The 22,107-nt window shown below is 36.4% G+C and overlaps 1 long non-coding RNA gene across 2 annotated transcripts; it reads left to right on the forward strand.

The window, feature by feature from the left end:
* Positions 1 to 459: 459 nt before the first annotated feature.
* On the forward strand, positions 460 to 3,058 carry LOC139862810 (uncharacterized). Of its 2 annotated transcripts, XR_011764286.1 has the most exons (6): positions 460 to 949; positions 1,134 to 1,189; positions 1,368 to 1,396; positions 1,686 to 1,753; positions 1,850 to 2,741; positions 2,864 to 3,058. It is a non-coding gene; the product is annotated as an uncharacterized lncRNA (long non-coding RNA). The 2 variants fall into 2 exon arrangements; XR_011764285.1 differs by lacking the exons at positions 460 to 949; positions 1,134 to 1,189 and having other exon boundaries at positions 1,319 to 1,396.
* Positions 3,059 to 22,107: the final 19,049 nt, after the last annotated feature.

Genomic DNA, 22,107 nt, shown 5'->3' on the forward strand with positions numbered 1-22,107 from the left:
ACTTTCAGCGGATATGTCAAGCCTTTTGAATATACTTCGCGTAACTTCTGCTTTTAACCTTTAGCAATAAAATATACATATACAATGCTATGTATATGATCACTAGGTACTTCTTGACATTTTTTAAAAATTATTTAATAGATGTTTTTAACGAAAATGAATATCGATAATAAGATAATGATCTCACAACAATGTTGAACCACATGATTTACAAAATACATTAATTTTTCCTAACAAACACGCTAACGCTTATCATATATTGCTACTTATTATTAGCGCATAACGAACATCAATACTTACAAAGTCAACCGCTCTTCCACCGTAGCGAAGTGCAGTTGACCACAAGCTTGTTAATATTACATTTGAGCAAATTGAACTTACTGTTCATGACATTTTTTATTTAAAAAGGGTTGGTCTTCTACCACCCTTAGATATTTCTTCATCAATTTTTCCAGAGGCTTCCTCATCTATCTCTTCAACCAACGTACCTACAGAAACCATTTTATATACAAAGCATGGTACGAGACGATCTCCATCTCTATGTTAGCTTCCATAATCTTCTACCCCATTATCCGACACTCTGTTTTCCTCACCATGCTCCTAGTTCCTTCTACAACCTGAAAAAAAGAAAAGAAAAAAACTACCCTCTTGGTCGACCACCACCGCAGCGATTGACCCTCACTTACCGTCAGTCACCATCCGCTATCGTCAGCCTCTCGTCGCAACCCTCATCAACAACCACACACCATCGGCTTCCTTTCGTTGGTGACAACCGAACTTCAATTTACTCTAAATTCATTGTCAACCCCTAAAATTCTGTTGCTGCTGCTGTTTTTTGTTTCCCTTCAGCCATATATATTGTTCTTTGATTAAGGGTTCATTTGCTTATTTGCTTTTTTTCATTGGGAATTTTGGTCTACCTTTGTCGATTTCTTTTTAATTTGCGAAGGTATAGATTTTTGTCCGATTTGGGGTTTATAGTTGTTGAATCTCCAAGCATTTTTATAGTTTACACTTCTTTTTCTTCGATTTCGATCTTTTCCGTTTTCTTTCATGGTTTCGTCTACCCACTTGATCAAAACTTACCGTTTTGTTTGTTTTTTCTTTTTTGTCCTTTTTGGGTTCTTCTGTAGATGAACATGATGCTAAAGAGTCGACTTTAGATTTGAGAATTCCATCATACTGAAAGGTTAGTTTTTTTTTTCTTTGCTGAATCCGGTTCATTTCATTGTTTATGTCGTTTATTGCTTTACGAAACAGATAGTATATTATTGTAAGATTCTTAATTATAAGCGTTCTCTTTGGTGTTGCTTATGTTGATAGATTTTATTAACAATTTTACGTTGATGCTGTCATAATACTGGTAGCCATTTGGAGGTTTTCATTTTATTTGCAGGTAATGTTAATATGTTCACTTTATTAATGCTAATTTTCTTATCCTTTTTTGTTTTTAAAATATTCAATCTTATTGTTTTTGACTTTTTAAATGTTATTATATGTTTATCTCCTTATCTAATCGCCAACGTTGTTAAAGATGAAATACATGTATGTTTGTATTTTTGTTGTGAAATAGAGAGTAACAGTTAATTATTTGATGAAGTATTCTACTTTGCACTCTAATTGTTTGATTAAATGCTTTAATAGAAAAAAAAAAGATTTAAAAAGTTCTTACATGACCCTGACAGCCTGTAGATATGAATGCTCATTGTATGGAGGCATCACGTTACACCTTAACCATTTTTTTATGTTGAAGGTAAGTTTTTTCATATTTTGTTCAAGTGTGTTGTATTTTTTAAGTCGTATAAATGCTTCCTAACGTGCTTAAATTTCATTGTTTGTGTATGTGTAGGATTATGACTGGATAGCTCTGTATACTTTTAATATTCGACATACAAGACAAAATGACTATACTATTTTTAATGCTAAGGTAGCTAATTACAACGCAACCCAAATGGACACTTTTTAAAATGGATAAATCGGTGTTCACACATTTATTTGATTCTTACCTCCAAGTGTTTAATTGAATGCATAAATGAAACGGAATGTGAAAGAAGTACTTGGAAAGATACAGTCAAAACTAGAAGATGATCAATCACCGTGGGAGTTGTAATAGAACAGTAATTACTCATCTTTGTTTTGTTTAGATCCAAGGAGGATCAACCTGTTTAGCACGACCATGAATGAGCCAATTAGGCTTGAAGATGTGGAATGTTTTTTTTATTCTACTTTTTAATGTTTGATGAAAACAATATTCTGTATCCAGCGCAATCAGTTTGTATATTGATTAACCTTACTATGTGTAGGTGTTCAAATGCTGACAAGTTTGTTAGTTTCAATTACACAGGGATTAATGCAATTTAACAGGTTACATAATGAAACAAAATATGTAAGAAAGTTAATGGTAAGTTCGATCCATCATATGTATGAACTATTATAAGTGATTTATATTTCATTTGTTTTTCTAGAGTAGAAAGACATATATTACATACCTGATAAAATTGTGGTTATGAATGGGGCAAATCAAGGTTCATTACATAGTGTAATGGAATAAAATGGGATGGCTGTAACTGATTGATTTTTAAATTTCTACATCTTACTATTTACTAAATAATAGGAATAATTATTTGGCTTTTATACAAACAATATGTCTGCACTTAATATTGGTTCAGTTTGACCTTAAGGATTTTAGTGAATGGATCATGTGATGAGAGTAACTCTGTTGCTGCTGCTACTTGCCAAAGGTATCTATATTTATATATATACATACACGTATATAGTATCATATATCTTGATATCACTGAAAAAGCTTAAATGTTATTGGATAAAAATGTGTTCAGTATGAAACTTTCTTCTTTTTTTAAAGGTGGAAGTGGTACCTCCTAATGATGGTGTTGAATGGTGAAAAGATTCATTGAATAATGTGGAATTGGTGCCTAATCATGAACATATTAGATATTGATATGTTGATAATAGTTTATTGTTTATGTTTATGGTTTACAATATGGTTAGAGAAATGGTATTTTTATAAACTGCTGATGATTTTTTAGTCGGAACCAGGTACGGGTCATAAATGGTTAAAATGGCATATTCCAATGTTAGTGATTTCTAGATTGCATCATGGTCGCTCAAAGCCAGCAGTAAAGCGTGGGGCACCTACCTAGTTACTAACATTATATATATATATATATATATATATATATATATATATATATATATATTATATTATATTATATTATATTATACCTATATACTAAAGCACACAGTTTAGCTACTATTGATGAATAGTAGCTCCTCCTAAGCTTCAAAAACATGCACGCTTTGCTTAAAGGTTTGTACCCGCAAGGGGTGGTTGTAATAAAAAAACAAAACCACCCCACACTTACACCAACATACATTTCTACTCCCAAACTTTGACCACAACACATTTCTACCCCCCAACATTGTAAGACCCGTTTATTCGTACGACTTATATGTGTATACATATACATACGTAAATGTATATTATGGATTCGTCGTATTATAAATGTATGTATGTATGTATATATATATATATATATATATATATATATATATATATATATATATATATACACACGTGGAGTTCACGCGACGTATATATATATATATATATATATATATATATATAGAGTACGAGAGTGATTGAAGGGTTGTTATACGTGTTCTAGAGAGTATGTATGTCTAGTGTATGAAGGGTACGAGACGTGCCCACACCAGGTCGCGGCGCGGCCTAGTGGGTCGCGGTGCGGTATTGAACTCGAATCAAGATCAGACAGCATGTAACCAAGACCACCAGACCACGCTGTAGGTCGCGGCGCGAAGAAAGAGGGCCACGACGCGATGATGCTGCAGTTCTGGGCCTTAAACTTTGTAATTTTAAGGGTTCGTTGGGGGCACTTTGGTCATTTTGCGTGTGGATCAGATTATAGGCTCAAACCTCATCCACTCATCTCATTTAATCTTTTCTTTTCTCTTTTTCTTTCACCCTTTCTCTCTAAACTTCATTTCTTCCAATCCATTCAAAGTGTAAATTGAAGGAGAGGAAGCGGGATTCGATCTTTGGAGCAAGAACAAACGTCATTCTCCTTGTTCTTAGCTACGATATGATACTAGTGGTAAGTCTCCTATCCGAATTTCATTCTAGTGATTCATGTTCATATTTAGGGGGTTTTTGATTGTGAGTTCATAATAAAACCCCACTAGTTGTTAATGGAAGGTTAACACCAAGAATCGGGTTTATAAGTGATGAAGGCGGGTTTTGGGTTCGATGAGCGAGTTTAAACATGTAAGGCTTGCATAGAGTGAATAATCACTAGTATTAGTGATTATTGAAGTAGTGGAAACCATTTATGTACATTTGGTTGACTAATTTTGAATAGAGTCAAAATTAGGGTTTGTTGGTGATTTCGGTTCGATTGTCGTATGGGTAAGGTTTATAAACTTAAAATGAGTTAAGTTAAAGTATAAACTTGTGTTGGTGGTATTTTGAAGTCAAAACTAGCAAATGTGAGAATTTGACTTTGTTAAGGGTCAAAATGGGTTTTTGGGCGAATATGCGGGCTAGTGGGTGTTTAATGGCTATATGTGGTGTCTTTGGGTATTTCGGGAACGCGGGAACTAGTCTCGTTAGTTTTGAACCTTCAGGTAGCGTTAAAAGTGCAAAAGGGTGTATTTTGCACTTGTTGTTCATTTGGGCGGGTCGAGAGCCCAAATGAGTTTGTATTGATGATTATGTGATAAACGGAATACGTACGTTCCATTGGCGAGTTGCGGGATTTGGATTGCACTTCATTGAGGCATTAAGGTGAGTGGGATATTTATGCATGTATGTATATAGTATGTTTATTTGTATGCTATGGCATGATCCACGGAGCCGAAAGTGCCATAGTATGTGTGAGTGTGCTATGATGTGAACCACGGAGCTGGTGGCATCATGGTACGTGTGTTGTAGTGCAAACCACGGGGCCGATAGCACTATAGCACGAGTGTTGAGGTGTGAACCACGGAGCCGGTATCACCTCGACAAGAGTATGACTCGAGTTGTGATGTGAACCACGGAGCCGGTGACATCAAAGTGTGAACCATGGAGTCGGTAGCACTATAAAATGAGGTGTGAACCACGGAGCCGGTAACACCGAAGTGTGAACCATGGAGCCGGTAGCACTATAAAAGAGTATGACTCGAGTTGTGATGTGAACCACGGAGGCGATGACATCAAAGTGTGAACCATAGAGCCGGTAGCACTATAAAATGCGGTGTGAACCACGGAGCCGGTAACACCGAAGTGTGAACCATGGAGCCGGTAGCACTATAAAAGAGTATGACTCAAATGCGTAGTGGCGTGAACCACGGAGCCGGTAGCGTCATAGCATTTCATATGGTGTGAACCACGGAGCCGGTAGCACCATGACGCGCGTATGGTTAACCATATAGTTTGTGTATGTGTTGTAGTATAGCATATTATATTTTAGAGTATATGATATTGTTTATGCTAGTTGCGGTAATGGAGGTTATTAGCTTTATACTTGGAGTTCGTATGTGTAACATCCCGCCTTTTTCCGTTTACTTTTTGTTATTCATTTTAAAGGCCGTTATATATTTATAACATCTCCCGTTGATACGCGTTTTAAATTATCTCATTTATGTAATTCACGCACCCGAATGAAACTTGAGGGACAAGACTTGCCAAATGACCAAAGATGTTACTAGGTCAAATTGGTCAACATTCACTCTCATCCATTCATCCATCTCTTTCTCTTTTACTACTTCAACATTTTTCTCTCAAACTCAAATTCAAAGAATCATCATCTAAATTCAATCTAGCAAGTGTTTTGCAAAACAAATTACATATTTGGAATCCTTGCATCTTCCTCTTCGATTCCATACCGATTTCATTAAACTTTCTAAAATCACTAGATTTTGTGTTCTTGATGTTTTTAACTTATAAAAGTGTTAATTAGTGTCTATGGCTCAAGTCTAACATGAATATGTGACTTGTATGCTCGATCTTGTTGTTTTGAAGTAACTAGCATGAACTTAAATTTTGGTGTGTTGTTCTTGAGATTTAGTTGCTTAAAAGTTGTTAGATGTTAAAAGTTCATGTTTTAATTGTGTTACTAGTATCACTAGCTTCAATTTGATGTGTAGGTTGCTTTAGAAAACTTCATAAACTTGATTATTGATTTTTTTGATGTTGGTTAGGGTTTGATAGAACTAAATGTGAACATTTGATGCATTGAATGCCATGAATTATTATTGGTAAGTGTTTAGTTGGATTGTATGCTTGATTACCTACGAAATGGCGTATTATATGTAGGTAGTAAGTTCCCGAATCACCAAACCGCATTTATGAACTTGAATGTAATAAATGTTGATCATTCAATGTGATTTTAGTTGATGTAAGTGGTAGATTGATTGATGAAATATGCATAGTTGTTTTCTTGTCAAAATACCTTTCCGATGATATAAGATACATGTTTTGATTATTTGCGGGTCATAAATTGGGATTATTTGAGTTTTGTATCGTGCATTTGTGTGTTGCAGCAAAACAGGAACTGGATACTGATCTGGACGCCATCCAAATTCTTGGACGCCGTCCAGTCCTTCAATGCTGGACGCCGTCCAGCAAATCTGGACGCCGTCCAGATGCACTGCCAGGGACTGTTTTGGTTTGCCTTTTTACGAAAAATGTTTGCTATACTACGTACCTCCGATTCACATGTAACTTGTTCTAACATGCTCATATATGATTAAAAACCTCAAAAAAATAGTTCGAGAACCGACTGGAACGTGTTGACTTTGACCCGACCCAAGTTGACTTTTAATCAAACTTAACCAAATGTTTGTGCAATCGTTCTAACATGCTTTTATACTTGTATCTTGCATGAAACGTGACAACTTGACTCACATGCTATAGCAATCGAGTCGTAACGAGCCATAGGACTAATTGAACACTTTGACCGACCGTGTTTACCAATTTTGATACAAACCTATTTGTTTAGGTCAAGACTAGCGTTCGTTCTTGCACACGTTTACTTGTTGAAGTACTTTTACATACGTGCACTCAAGGTGAGATCATATTCCCACTTTTACTCTTTTGAACTTACATTTGGGATGAGAAAATATAAACGTTTCTTTTTTACTAAGTGAATACAAGTACATGAAAACAAACATTCTACATACGAGTTTAGAACAAAATCCTCAATTCGATTATCATTAGTTACACTTGCCGGGTGTAAGCGAAAACTTATGTTGTATGGATCCATATGGGTTTGACAAACCCTCATTCGGACGGTTCGCTACCGTTACTTCGGATGAAATATATTTTCGAGAAACAGTGTATGTTCTAACATTATTGTGATGGGGTTCTATGGATGGAAAGTTAAGTCTTGATAATTGGGTGCTCGTGATAACAATTTTTGGAATGGATAACTATTATTTCAATGATATAAATCTTGTGGTTCATTTGTACTTACTTACTTAAACCTATGATTTCACCAACGTTTTCGTTAATAGATTTCTGTGTTTATCTCAGATCCTTGAACATTTTGTGATACATGCTTCCGCTCATTACTTTTGATACTTGCTTGGATGTCGAGTATACATGCATACGTGGAGCGTCTTTTGATTTTATCTAAAATTGTGTCGCATAGGTTTCAATTGTACTTATAACTTAGTAACGTAACTTTTGGTTGAACAATTCTTGTAAACTTTGAAACACTCTTACTTTTGAAATGAATGCGACATATCTTTGGTCAAACATTATTTTAAAGACTTATGACCACGTGACGGGACCTAAGTAGACGGTGCCGTCAATGACGATTTTGTCGGGTCGCTACAGATGGTATCAGAGCATTGGTTGTAGGGATTTAGAGTTCATTGGTGTCAACCCCGAGTCATAGGGTACATTAGTGAGTCTAGACTACAACCGGCATATAGACTTGAAGAAGGAATTACTTGACTACTTGTGCATTTATACTCGAACGTTTCCACTCATATCTACTCTTATTTCATCTTAATCTCACGTTGTCTAATTTGATTGACACGCCACCTTGACTATACGAAATAATGTCGAATGCCCATATGAATCAGGGCAATATAATTTCCGGGATTATATTACGATGACTCATATGAACGTTCCAACATTATGACATAAAGAATTTAAGGCGAGTCAAGGAAAATTTTCTCTCTATCCTTATTCCATATCATGATTAGTATTATTGAAAATACTAATCAACGGTATTCTTGTGTTTTGAAGGAACAATGCCTCCTCGCCGTGGGCCACGCCATGAGACCCCCGAACAAGCCCTTCAACGGATGATAGCCACCGCCGTGGATGCGGCCATGGCCGGTCACTCTTCCAACAACAACAACAATAACAACAACCACAACAACAACAACAACAACAATGGAGCCGGTAATTCAAACGAGGGATGCTCCTATAAATCTTTCATGGGGTGAAAACCTCATATTTTTGATGGGACCAGGGGACCGGTTACTCTCACTCGATGGTTCGAACAAACGGAGGCCGTTTTTAGCATAAGCGGTTGTCGGGACCAAGATAAGGTCAAATACTCCACTCACACTTTCGCCGGTGTCGCCTTCACATGCTGGAACACCTATGTACAATCGGTGGGTACCGATGAAGCTCACGCCCTCTCTTGGGCCGACTTACGGGAAAAGATGATCGTCGAATATTTCCCTCGTGAAGAAACCCGGAGGCTCGAACAAGAGCTAAGAACTTTGAAAGTGGTCGAAAACGATCTCAAGGCCTATAATCAACGATTTTTCGAACTAACCTTGATGTGCCCAAACCTTGTGAACCCCGAATCTTTAAGGGTTAAACTTTACATGGATGGTCTTCCAAAGAGCATCAAACACGGAGTAATGTCATCCAAACGCACTAATCATCAAGAAGCTTTGAACATGGCCCGCAAATTGATAGAAACGATGGACGAAATTGTAGTGCCGGCACCTAAAGCCGAGGATAAGTCGGGTAACAACAAAAGAAAATAGGAAGCCCCCCAATCAAGCAACAACAACTTTGCCAAGAAGCCTTTCACTTCCGACGGCAAGAAGGGTTATGCCGGAAACCTACCTCTTTGCAACAAATGCAACAAGCATCACTTTGGTGAAGGTGGCAAGTTAATTTGCCATCGGTGCTAAGGAGTTGGTCATAAGGCCAACGAATGTAAAAGTGTCACCCCCGTCGCTCGAAAGGGGCCCAATGTACTAAAGACGGCCACTTGTTACGAATGTGGCCAAACGGGCCATTATAGAAATGCATGCCTGAAGAAGAAAGATAACCCCAATACGCGCGGCCGAGCTTTCAACATTAACACCGAGGAAGCCCAAGATGACAATGAACTAGTCACAGGTACGTTTCTTCTCAACAATTCTTATGTTTCTTGCCTATTCGATTCGGGTGCCGATAAGAGTTTTGTATCCAAGACTTTGACTCATTCTTTTAGCACTCCACCACTTCCACTAGATACCACTTATACCATTGAAGTGGCCAACGGGAAACTATTGAGTGCCGACACATATTACCGGGGGTGTACGTTAAACATTTTGGGTAATGAGTTTGAAATTGACTTGATACCCATAGAACTAGGAAGCTTCGATGTAATAATCGGTATGAATTGGTTAGCAAAAACGAAATCCCACATCCTTTGTGATCTTAACGCAATCCGAATTCCTATCGAGAATGGTGAACCCTTGATTGTTTATGGCGATAAGAGTTGCACTGGACTCAACCTTGTCTCGTGCCTTAAAGTTAGAAAACAACTCCGTAAGGGTTGTTTTGCGATCCTTGCCCACGTTAAGAAAGTCGAGTCCGATGAGAAGCATATCGACGATGTGCCAATTGTTAGTGACTTTTCCGATGTATTTCCCGACGAATTATCGGGTCTTCCACCTCATCAACCGGTAGAATTCCAAATCGATCTTATTCCGGGAGCTGCACCCGTAGCACGTGCACCATATAGACTTGCTCCATCCGAAATGCAAGAATTGCAAAGTCAAATCCAAGAACTACTTGACCGTGGTTTTATACAACCTAGCCATTCACCATGGGGCGCTCCGATTTTGTTCGTTAAGAAGAAAGATAGATCCCTACGAATGTGCATTGATTATTGTGAACTAAATAAATTGACGGTTAAGAACCGATATCCTCTTCCTCGTATCGATGATCTCTTTGATCAACTACAAGGATCTCGTGTATATTCGAAAATCGATCTCCGCTCGGGTTATCATCAATTAAGGGTTATGGGGGAAGATGTCTCCAAAACCGCTTTCCGGACTTGTTATGGTAGTTATGAATTTCTTGTTATGCCATTTGGTCTCACTAACGCACCGGCGGTGTTCATGGACATTATGAACCGCGTGTGCAAACCGTATCTCAATAAATTCGTTATTTTGTTCATCGATGACATCTTGGTCTATTCTAAAAGCGAAGAAGAGCACGAACAACATCTCCGAATTGTGCTTGAACTCTTGAGACAAGAACGACTCTATGCCAAATTCTCTAAGTGTGAATTTTTGTTGAAGGAAGTTCAATTTCTTGGTCATGTTGTAAGATTAAGGTATTAAGGTCGATCCAACAAAAATCGAAGCCATTAGTAAATGGAAGACTCCTACTACTTCCACTCACATTCGTCAATTTTTGGGTCTCGTCGGGTACTATCGTAGATTCATCGAAAACTTCTCCTTGGTTGCTCATCCTCTAACCGCGTTAACTCAAAAGGGAAAGAAATTCATTTGGGCAACCGAACAAGAATCCGCATTTCAAATCTTGAAGACAAAGCTAACCACCGCTCCTGTCTTGTCACTTCCCGAAGGCAATGATGATTTTGTTGTATATTGCGATGCCTCGAAACATGGTTTTGGGTGTGTATTGATGCAATGAAAGAAAGTCATTGCTTATGCCTCTCGACAATTGAAAATTCATGAACAAAACTACACGACACATGATCTCGAACTCGGAGCCGTTGTCTTCGCACTTAAAATGTGGAGACACTATCTTTATGGAACCAAGAGTACTATCTTCACCGATCACAAAAGCCTTCAACACATCTTCGATCAAAAGCAACTAAACATGAGACAACGACGGTGGATTGAAACTTTGAACGATTACGATTGTGAGCTTCGTTACCATCCGGGAAAGGCAAATGTAGTAGCCGATGCCTTAAGTCGAAAAGAAAGGGTGGTGCCTCTTCATGTCCGAGCTTTAAACATCACCATTCACACCAACCTAATATTCAAATTCGTGTAGCCCAAGACGAGGCTCTCAAGGATGAAAACATCTCTCTCGAACACTTGAACGTCCTCACCTCTCGATTCGAAGTGAAGGAGACCGGACTCCGATATTTTGCCGGAAGGATTTGGGTGCCTAGTTATGGGGATTTACGAAACCTCATTCTAGATGAGGCCCACAAGTCACGATACTCGATTCACCCCGGCGCCAATAAGATATACCACGACCTCAAAGAACAATATTGTTGGCCGAACATTAAAAGGGACGTCGCTACTTATGTTGGAAAATGCCTACCTTGCTCCAAAGTCAAAGCCGAACATCAAAGACCGTCCGGACTACTTCAACAACCCGAGATCCCGAAATGAAAGTGGGAAAGGATAACGATGGATTTTATCACCAAACTACCAAAGACGGTGGGCGGTTATGATACTATTTGGGTTATTGTTGACCGCCTCACCAAATTCGCGCACTTCCTAGCCATGAAGGAAACCGACAACATGGAGAAACTTGCACAACTTTACATTAAAGAAATCGTAGCCCGTCACGGTGTACACTATCGATTATCTCCGACCGAGATGGCCGTTTTGTTTCTAGATTTTGGCGTACTTTACAAGAAGCGTTAGGAACGCGTTTAGACATGAGCACCGCATATCATCCACAAACCGACGGACAAAGCGAACGCACAATTCAAACTTTGAAAGACATGCTACGAGCTTGTGTTATCGACTTTGGTAAAGCTTGGGATAAGCACTTGCCTCTCGCCGAATTCTCCTACAATAATAGTTATCACGCGAGTATTAACGCCGCACCATTCGAAGCTTTATATGGCCGAAAATGCTGTTCACCTCTTTGTTGGGCCGAAGTAGGTGACACACAAATCACCGGACCTGAACTCATTCATGAAATAACCGAGAAGATCGTTCAAATCTGAGATAGGCTTAGGACGGCCCGTAGTCGTCAAAAGAGCTATACCGATAAACGATGCAACGATCTTGAATTTCAAGTCGGTGATCGCGTAATATTAAAAGTCGCACCTTGAAAAGGTGTAATCCGTTTCGGGAAATGCGGGAAGCTAAATCCGCGGTATATTGGTCCTTTCGAAATCTTGGAGCGTGTTGGAACCGTTGCTTATCGTTTAGATCTTCCGCTTCAATTGAGCTCCGTTCATCCTACCTTCCATTTATCCAACTTGAAAAAGTGCCTTGCTGAACCCGATATCGTCATCACTCTCGAGGAGCTTACCATTGATGACAAACTTCATTTCGTGGAGGAACCAGTTGAAATTGTGGACACCTCCGTTAAAACGTTAAAACAAAGCCGAATTCCAATTGTCAAGGTCCGTTGGAACTCTAAAAGGGGACCCGAGTTTACCTAGGAAAGACAAAATCAAATGCAAAGGAAGTATCCTCATCTATTCGTGAATTCGGAAACGCAAGATCCCGAGGAAGAAACAACGACTACTACGCCTACTTAAATTTCGGGACGAAATTTCTTTTAAGGAGTAGGTAATGTAACATCCCACCTTTTTCCGTTTACTTTCCGTTATTCATTTTAAAGTCCGTTATATATTTATAACATCTCCCGTTGATACGCGTTTTAAATTATCTCGTTTAGGTAATGCACGCACCCGAATGAAACTTAAGGGACTAGACTTGCCAAATGATCAAAGATGTTACTAGGTCAAAGTGGTCAACATTCACTCTCATCCATTCATCCATCTCTTTCTCTTTTACTACTTCAACATTTTTCTCTCAAACTCAAATCCAAAGAATCATCATCTAAATCCAATCTAGCAAGTGTTTTGCAAAACAAATTACATATTTGGAATCTTTGCATCTTCCTCTTCGATTCTATACCAATTTCATTACGTTTGAATAACTTTCTAAAATCACTAGATTTTGTGTTTTTGATGTTTTTAACTTATAAAAGTGTTAATTAGTGTCTATGGCTCAAGTCTAACATGAATATGTGATTTGTATGCTCGATCTTGTTGTTTTGAAGTAACTAGCATGAACTTAAATTTTGGTGTGTTGTTCTTGAGATTTAGTTGCTTAAAAGTTTTTAGATGTTAAAAGTTCATGTTTTAATTGTGTTACTAGTATCACTAGCTTCAATTTGATGTGTAGGTTGCTTTAGAAAACTTCATAAACTTGATTATTGATTTTTTTGATGTTGGTTAGGGTTTGATAGAACTAAATGTGAATATTTGATGCATTGAATGCCATGAATTATTGTTGGTAAGTGTTTAGTTGGATTGTATGCTTGATTACCTACGAAATGGAGTATTATATGTAGGTAGTAAGTTCCCGAATCACCAAACCGCATTTATGAACTTGAATGTAATAAATGTTGATCATTCAATGTGATTTTAGTTGATGTAAGTGGTAGATTGATTGATGAAATATGCATAGTTGTTTTCTCGTCAAAATACCTTTCCGATGATATAAGATACATGTTTTGGTTGTTTGCGGGTCATAAATTGGGATTATTTAAGTTTTGGTTCGTGCATTTGTGTGTTGCAGCAAAACAGGAACTGGATACTGATCTGGATGCTGTCCAGATTCTTGGACGCCGTCCAGTCCTTCAATGCTGGACGCCGTCCAGCAAATCTGGACGCCGTCCAGATGCACTGCCAAGGGCTGTTTTGGTTTGCCTTTTTACGAAAAATGTTTGCTATACTACGCACCTTCGATTCATATGTAACTTGTTCTAACATGCTCATATATTATTAAAAACCTCAGAAAAATAGTTCGAGACCCGACCCGAACGTGTTGACTTTTTCGTTGACTTTGACCCGACCCAAGTTGGCTTTTAATCAAACTTAACCAAATGTTTGTGCAATCGTTCTAACATGATTTTATACTTGTATCTTGCATGAAACGTGACAACTTGACTCACATGCTATAGTAATCGAGTCGTAACGAGCCATAGGACTAATTGAACACTTTGACCGACCGTGTTTACCGATTTTGATATAAACCTATTTGTTTAGGTCAAGACTAGCGTTCGTTCTTGCACACGTTTACTTGTTGAAGTACTTTTACATACGTGCACTCAAGTTGAGATCATAGTCCCACTTTTACTCTTTTGAACTTACATTTGGGATGAGAAAACATAAACGTTTCTTTTTACTAAGTGAACACAAGTACAGGAAAACAAACATTCTACATACGAGTTTAGAACAAAATCCTCAATTCGGTTATCATTAGTTACACTTGCCGGGTGTAAGCGAGAACTTATATTGTATGGATCCATATGGGTTTGACAAACCCTCATTCGGACGGTTCGCTACCGTTACTTCGGATGAAATATATTTTTAAGAAACAGTGTATGTTCTAACACTATTGTGATGGGGTTCTATGGATGGAAAGTTAAGCCTTGATAATTGGGTGCTCGTGATAACAATTTTTGGAATGGATAACTATTATTTCAATGATATAAATCTTGTGGTTCATTTGTACTTACTTACTTAAACCTATGATTTCACCAACGTTTTCGTTGATAGATTTCTGTGTTTATCTCAAATCCTTGAACATTTTGTGATACATGCTTCCGCTCATTACTTTTGATACTTGCTTGGTTGTCGAGTATACATGCATACGTGGAGCGTCTTTTGATTTTATCTAAAATTGTGTCGCATAGGTTTCAATTGTACTTATAACTTAGTAACGTAACTTTTGGTTGAACAATTCTTGTAAATTTTGAAACACTCTTACTTTTGAAATCAATGCGACATATCTTTGGTCAAACGTTATTTTAAAGACTTATGACCACGTGACGGGACCTAAGTAGACGGCGCCGTCAATGACGATTTTGTCGGGTCGCTACAGTATGCTAATATTATATTGCTAGCATGTTTGTGGAATGTGAGTAGGTGGTTGCAAGTAGGTATATTATATATGCAGGTGTATACTTATTGCACTCACTAAGCATTAGCTTACCCCTCTCGTTGTTTACCTTTTTACAGGTATTGTGATTGTAAGGCTAGCTAGTCGTTAGACTAGATGTGTAGGAGCGCTTGGGCTCGATGGGGTAGCTTTCGGAGATTTGGACGCGGATTGGGGTTTTGGTAGTCCCCGGGATTATGCTCTTGGTATTGGGTTGGGTTATTCAGTATTAACCCGTGTTTTGTGTAATTGGGTCATTGTTACAAATGATTTTGTAAAGTGCCATTTGTGTACCAAGGGCTACATTAAGTTGTTAAACGTAATGTTATGATATTATATTTTCGATTAAAACAGAGTTGAAGATGTTATGTATTATTAACGGGATATTGGGACCTAACAAAAAAATATGCTTCGTTTTTGGTAAACGGATTTGGGGTCGTTACAAGTGGTATCAGAGCATGGTCTAAGGGATCTAGGTTACATGCGGAATAGGTGCCTAGACTTAGACTTTTTGGTGTATGTGTTGTTTCAAGACTTGTAGGATTACGGGTCGAATTATGATATTGTTGATGCCTTAGTTTAGACGGGATTCTTATGGACTCTCGTTTGTCCAATGCTTTTGAAATAAGGTCTCGACTTATGATTAAGTTTTTCCTTAGTTAGATAGTCGCCTAAGTAGATCAGTTGACTATGCGGTTGCCTTGCGGTTAGATCCTAGCGATGTAGGATGGTTTTCTTTGTCGTATATGTATATTGGTATATACTATCTATATATGTGCTATATACTAACATATTATATAGGTGCGTACGCGATGTATTGTTTAATAATCCAGTTTCGGGATTCAATCGCTTGGTGTTTTGTCCGGTCAAATTCATAGGTGGGATTTTGATCAATTTTGGGACACTTGTGTCCCGTTTGTTTTGTATTCTTAAATGTCGCGCTAGTTCGGGTAAAGTACTTAACGTGGCTATGTGGAAATGGTAAGGTATTCTATTGTAATAATGCTTGATCACGATTATCACAACCGTGCACCTTAGCAACAAGCATGACATGGAGAGTACCAAACGGGTGAAACATGACATGGTTGGGGGTAGATTCGACGGTATTTTAGGAATCGGGTAAAGGTTCCTAGGTTGTTTTGATTTTCGAACGATGTGCGGGTCGTCACATTGGGTACGATGCGGTTTGAAGAAAGTTCATAAGTATATGAATACCTAGGGTGTGTAGGTGAACTCGTAAGAGTGTTGTGGTGAAACCACCCTAAGTAGCAGGTGTGTGGTTGACTTGTACAATTTAGGTCTTCTACCGAAATAGAATGATCGACTCGGGTGTGAATTAGAGACTTTTCAGTTCCGTATTGGACTAATATAAGTCTCGTGAGTGCGTGTTGTATTACGATGCTCGGGAGAGAGTACGAAGTTGTAGATTCAGTAACGATTCCGATAGGGCGATGCTATGGTGTCGGTGCGTTTGTTGTTATTGGGAAGCGTTCCAGTAAGAAATTTAGTATGATGGCGGTTGATTTGACGGGTGGTGGATATAAGACTTGGCGCTTCCAAGCATTCCATGGTTATGAGAAAATAATGTTAACCAAGTCGTGAGAAGGACTTGGGTGTACGCTTGATGACGTGTATTCGCTTGCTTGATTGGAAGTTAGCGAACCATAAGGTTCATTGAGTATGAATGACCTCGGGTCATTTAGTAGAATATGGGGTGACATCGGACGTATGACACCCTAATGATCGAGACCTTAAATCTCGATAGGTGAGGCGGCAACGGACTTGACGGCCGGTTAAGTCTAGGAGGTAGTGAGACGGTGACGGTGCGGGAAGCACATTCATTATACTAACAATTGATCGCTCTTTCCCGTGAGAGTGAACAAGTGTATGTCGGGGATTGGACGGTTAAGTAGTAAGGGTCGAGAGGACCCGACGGATGGAAGACTTGGTGAAACCAATTAGGGCGTAATCGAGTGCAACTGTGCGATAAATAATATTAGCATGTTGGGGGTATGTACATGTTGATTAGTGATTCGTTTTTCGTTGGTGATTAGATACGAAGTAGTGGGTGATGCCGGTGAATCTCACTTTTGTAAACCATGATGGCGATTTTGTGATTGAGTGGCGAGTGTTGTATAATCTTGACAGCCACTTTTCTTTTGTTTGCGTGAAATCATAGTATGTCGTTCGACGGGCGTTTTCGTTAACCACGTACGGGTACGAGTAAAGTCACGGGTGTTGACTAGTTTTGAAGTTGTTGATAACCGTGTCAACGGTTGAGATAAATGCGGGGTGGAGTATAAGACTTTGTGTTCCCAAGCATCTCCTTAATGATAGGTGGAAGGATATTAGGCTCATTATGCGGCTTAAATAGTTCGAGGCTAGCGGTTGAGACTAGTGAGTTGTAGGCATTGAACCATGAATATTTAGATTTCACATTAATAAGTTACATTGTACATTCTTCGAATCTGGTTCAACAGTCATTAACTATCCTATTTGCATTCATCGATATACGAATCTGTTCACCACAAAATAACCATTTTCATTCAAATTTCATATTTGGATTTTGGCTTCTCAAAAATCTAACAAGTGGCATAAAGAAGAAAACATTGGACAAATAAAATCTGTTAGAAACAAACAATTTAACTATGAGAAGAATTTTGTTAAGAATCCACGCTAACAAAATCCTAGCTAACTGTTCCTAGCTAACTGTTAATTCCTTATTGTACATTTAATTATCGCAATTTATTTTTATCGCAATTTAATTCTCGCAATTTTATTTATTGTCATTTACATTCTGTTATTTATTTTACGCACTTTATTTATCGTCATTTAATTTTTGTTATTTATTTTACGCACTTTAAATATCGGGACACGTATACAAGGTTTTGACATATCATATTGACACATCTATATATATTATTTGGAATAACCATAGACACTCTATATGCAGTAATGATCGAGTTCTCTATACAGGGTTGAGGTTGATTCTATAATAATATATATAATTTGAGTTGTGATTGAGTCTGAGACATGTACACGGGTCACGATACGTAATAATCAATTCGAATATAATATATTAAACTATATATGAATTATTAGACTGTTAACTGTGACTGTGGACTATCGACTATGGATGAATAATATTGGACAATTAAAATGAATTAAAATACTGATTATAACATATGAAACTAAACAAATCTTCAAGTTTGCCACTTGAATTCATCTTAAACTTCATTTGTATCTCGACGATTACAATCTGCGTTCAAATCTTTCGTGATTCTTAAAACCTCTCAATTAAGAAACAACTGAGAAGATGAACCAACCGCACTACATCTATGAAAGAAAAGATTGACGCATATAGTTATGCACCTGAAAACTCCTGGACCCTAAGTAAAAGTTTAACACGTGTCTGTGTTAGCTCCTTTGGCATTGTTATTACCGAAAATAACATTGCAACTCTTTTTCAAATTAGCCAATTTTATCACAGCTTCAACAAATCAACTTCAACTTCCATTCGAATTAGCCTTATTATAACCTCGATATATAAGTTTGCCTGTCGTCATCGTTACCGGAGAACCATTTATATTTCACCACATTAGCAGTAAAATTACCAGCAACTTCAATGAATTTAGACTTTCCGAAAAATCATTATATTCATTAAAACCCCATCTTGTATTCATCTATACCCTGTAACAATAATTGCCATACCAATTACCGGGAATCAGCAATCAGTATTTTGAATCTCGTAGCATTTCTACATCAATAGTTATATGTATACATATAACAATTATCTCCTAGGATTACGATCTTCAATTCTGAAATTTTGAAAAGGCACTCAGTTTACGAATCGATACTCTGAATGTTGGAAAAGCTCAGAAACGTTGGAACTGGAAAACGGATAAAGTTAACCATGAAGGAGACCAAGGACAAATACAAGGACCATACCCTATATTCAAAGAATCCAGATAATTCTGGATCCGTTGAAATCTTTAGAGAATATCTTGCTCCGAAGTCATGTTAAAATTTTGCGGAAAATCTTTCTCCATCAACCATCGAACTTAGAAATTCCAAAATATCATCATCAATATCTTCGATATTTCTGAGGATATTTTCATAAATATTCTCGTCCGAAATTATATACCTCTTCGTGCTTCCTGTGTATCATTATATTGGAAACATTCAATAGAAAATTTAGTACCGAAAAGCAGATTATGCGAAACTATGAAGAAAGCCGTGGACAAATCACAAAGAATAAGTTTGACTTCAAAGAATCCAAATGATTCAATGTCTGCTAAAGTTTTTAGTGAATATCTTGCTCCTTACTCAATACCCTTACAGACAATAGTTTCTATCATCCTCTGATCTTAGATATTCCGAGATATTATCAAATCTTTCATTATAAATATCCTCCATATTTCTGGAGATATTTTTATAACTATTCTTATCTGAAATCATTAATCTCTTCGTGCTATCAGTATTACATCATATAGAAACTGTTAGTTTCTATATTCTGTAAAATTTCGAGCTTAAAATATGAATGTTATTGAAGTAATGTTGGGAACTGATGCATGAGTTAGTATAATATAATGACACTTGATCAACGTGATTATATTACAGTAAGTCATGCTGAGTTTCTAATGGGACGTGATGATTCACAGATCATAACGTCATCATGTGCCATGTTACATAACTCTGTCATTCTGCTTAACTTCTGAACATATCAAGAAAGTATATTCTTGATAGTTCTATTCTCAATGAATCTGATAAATTGACAAATCAAATCGTGCTATTACGTTCCTTCTTATTTAGAACATTAATAATGTTCATTCTGAAACTTATATCTGCGAATTCTGGACCATTACAAGAGATGCCAAATCGCCAAAAGAAGAAACGAAGGGACAAAGCTCTGAAATAGAGATTGGAGTATAAATCGTAGCAAATAGGAGGGAGTATTAACTGTGGATGACAATGATTATAGGAAACAGAAAGGGGGACATTGAAATATAAGGAGAGATATAAAGCCCGATAACAACACATAAATTACAAACCGTGTATATCAAGGTTTATCGCAACATAAAGACACGGGAGAATTAAAAACACTATAACCCCAAGGGCGAAGTAGAAGAAAGTAGATTCCTCTAGTGGAAGTTGGAAAAGGAGAATGATTGTTGCGATAGTAAGGATGAGGACAAGGATCAGAACTGGATTAAGCATTTTCAGAATCTTTTGGATGTATGAAACAAGAAGGAAAGTATAGGAATGGTGAGAATAATGGAACAGAAGAGTTAAATTTATAATGAAAGTATCAGACAGAGTAATCGAGGCAGATCACCTCATTTAATTATAGAGATATTAATTTTCTTATTCGCCGAAGAAGCAAATCTTTTAGATTTCGAAGATTTTCATTAAATCCCATAAATTCTGGAATTCAACCAAGACAACGTAAAAAGTTAAGACGCACCTTATGTTCTAAATTCAACCCTGGTTATGTCAAAAGCTAAAACGAATCTCTATTTCTTCATTTCATTCTTTCGTGATAGCTTCACTCGTACGCTTCGAATAATCGAATTATTTTATCCAGGTTACACCCTGTGATAAAATTCTATTTATCAACTCATATTTGTCATGAAAACATTCTTATTGTTAGCCATGACAACCTCACTCAAATTTCGGGACGAAATTTCTTTAACGGGTAGGTACTGTAGTGACCCAGGAATTTTCAACCAAATTTAAACTTTATTCTTATATGGTTTCGACATGTTAAGCAAAATCTATTTAATTGAATCTCATAATTTTTGAACAATTTCATGAAAACATTCGACCATCGACTGCTCTCGACGATTCACGAACATTTATTTGTAACTAGATATGCGTGTATATATATATACATGGTATTTGGAATTATAATTTGTAATATTAAATGTTATAGTATATATACATAAATAATAAATATTAAAGATTCAATATATTGTATAATAGGTAAATATTAATAAATTGTAACATACTAAATCTAGTTACAAATTTGAATATAATTATCATTATCTTCAATATTATTATTATCAATAGTAATATTAATATTAAAATCAGTATTATCAATACTATTATATAAAAATAGAAACATGCAACTTGTTATATCTCCATTTTTACTAGCTATTATTATTAAAATGTATACAAATTTAATACTCATCATTTTATACAACTATATTACATAATCTATATTATGTAATACTATTATATTAAGTATAGCTGTTATAATAACATTGTTATTAATATTATTATGATAAAATATAATGAAACTTGATATGTATATATATAAATATTAATTATTACTAATATTATTATCAATAACTAGTACTATTATTATAAACATCATTAATAATTTCATTATTGGCAATTTCACAAAAATTATTATTATTATGACTTATTATTATTACTCTTACCATAATACTATTAAGTATTATTTTGATGTTATTATTATTAACACTATTATTATTAGTATCTTCATTTATAACATTATCAATATTATTATTAATATTATTAATAGTTCTATTATATTTGAGGTTATTATATTATCATTATAAGTATTAGTATTACTATTATTGAGATTATTATTATTATTATTATTATTCTGTATTTAGTATTATTAGTATTATTATTAGTAATATTATCAGTATTTTTATTAGTATATTTGCATTTATATTTATTAATTATTAATATTTGATATTAAAAATAACACATAAAGACATCATATTAAGTGTAATCAGATTCCAGATCATTATCAGAGATATATATTTCTGTTTCCTTCCTCTTGCTCAAAATTTCTTTGTCAACCACTCACACAAAATAACAAATAAGTTTACTGCTCTAATTATTGATTAACAACATCTTTATTGGGTACATAATACTGGTATCTGCTATCAATTCGGAATAAAAACAGAAATATTT

Source organism: Rutidosis leptorrhynchoides, chromosome 8 (assembly GCF_046630445.1).
Source record: "Rutidosis leptorrhynchoides isolate AG116_Rl617_1_P2 chromosome 8, CSIRO_AGI_Rlap_v1, whole genome shotgun sequence".
NCBI classification, from domain to species: Eukaryota; Viridiplantae; Streptophyta; class Magnoliopsida; order Asterales; family Asteraceae; genus Rutidosis; species Rutidosis leptorrhynchoides.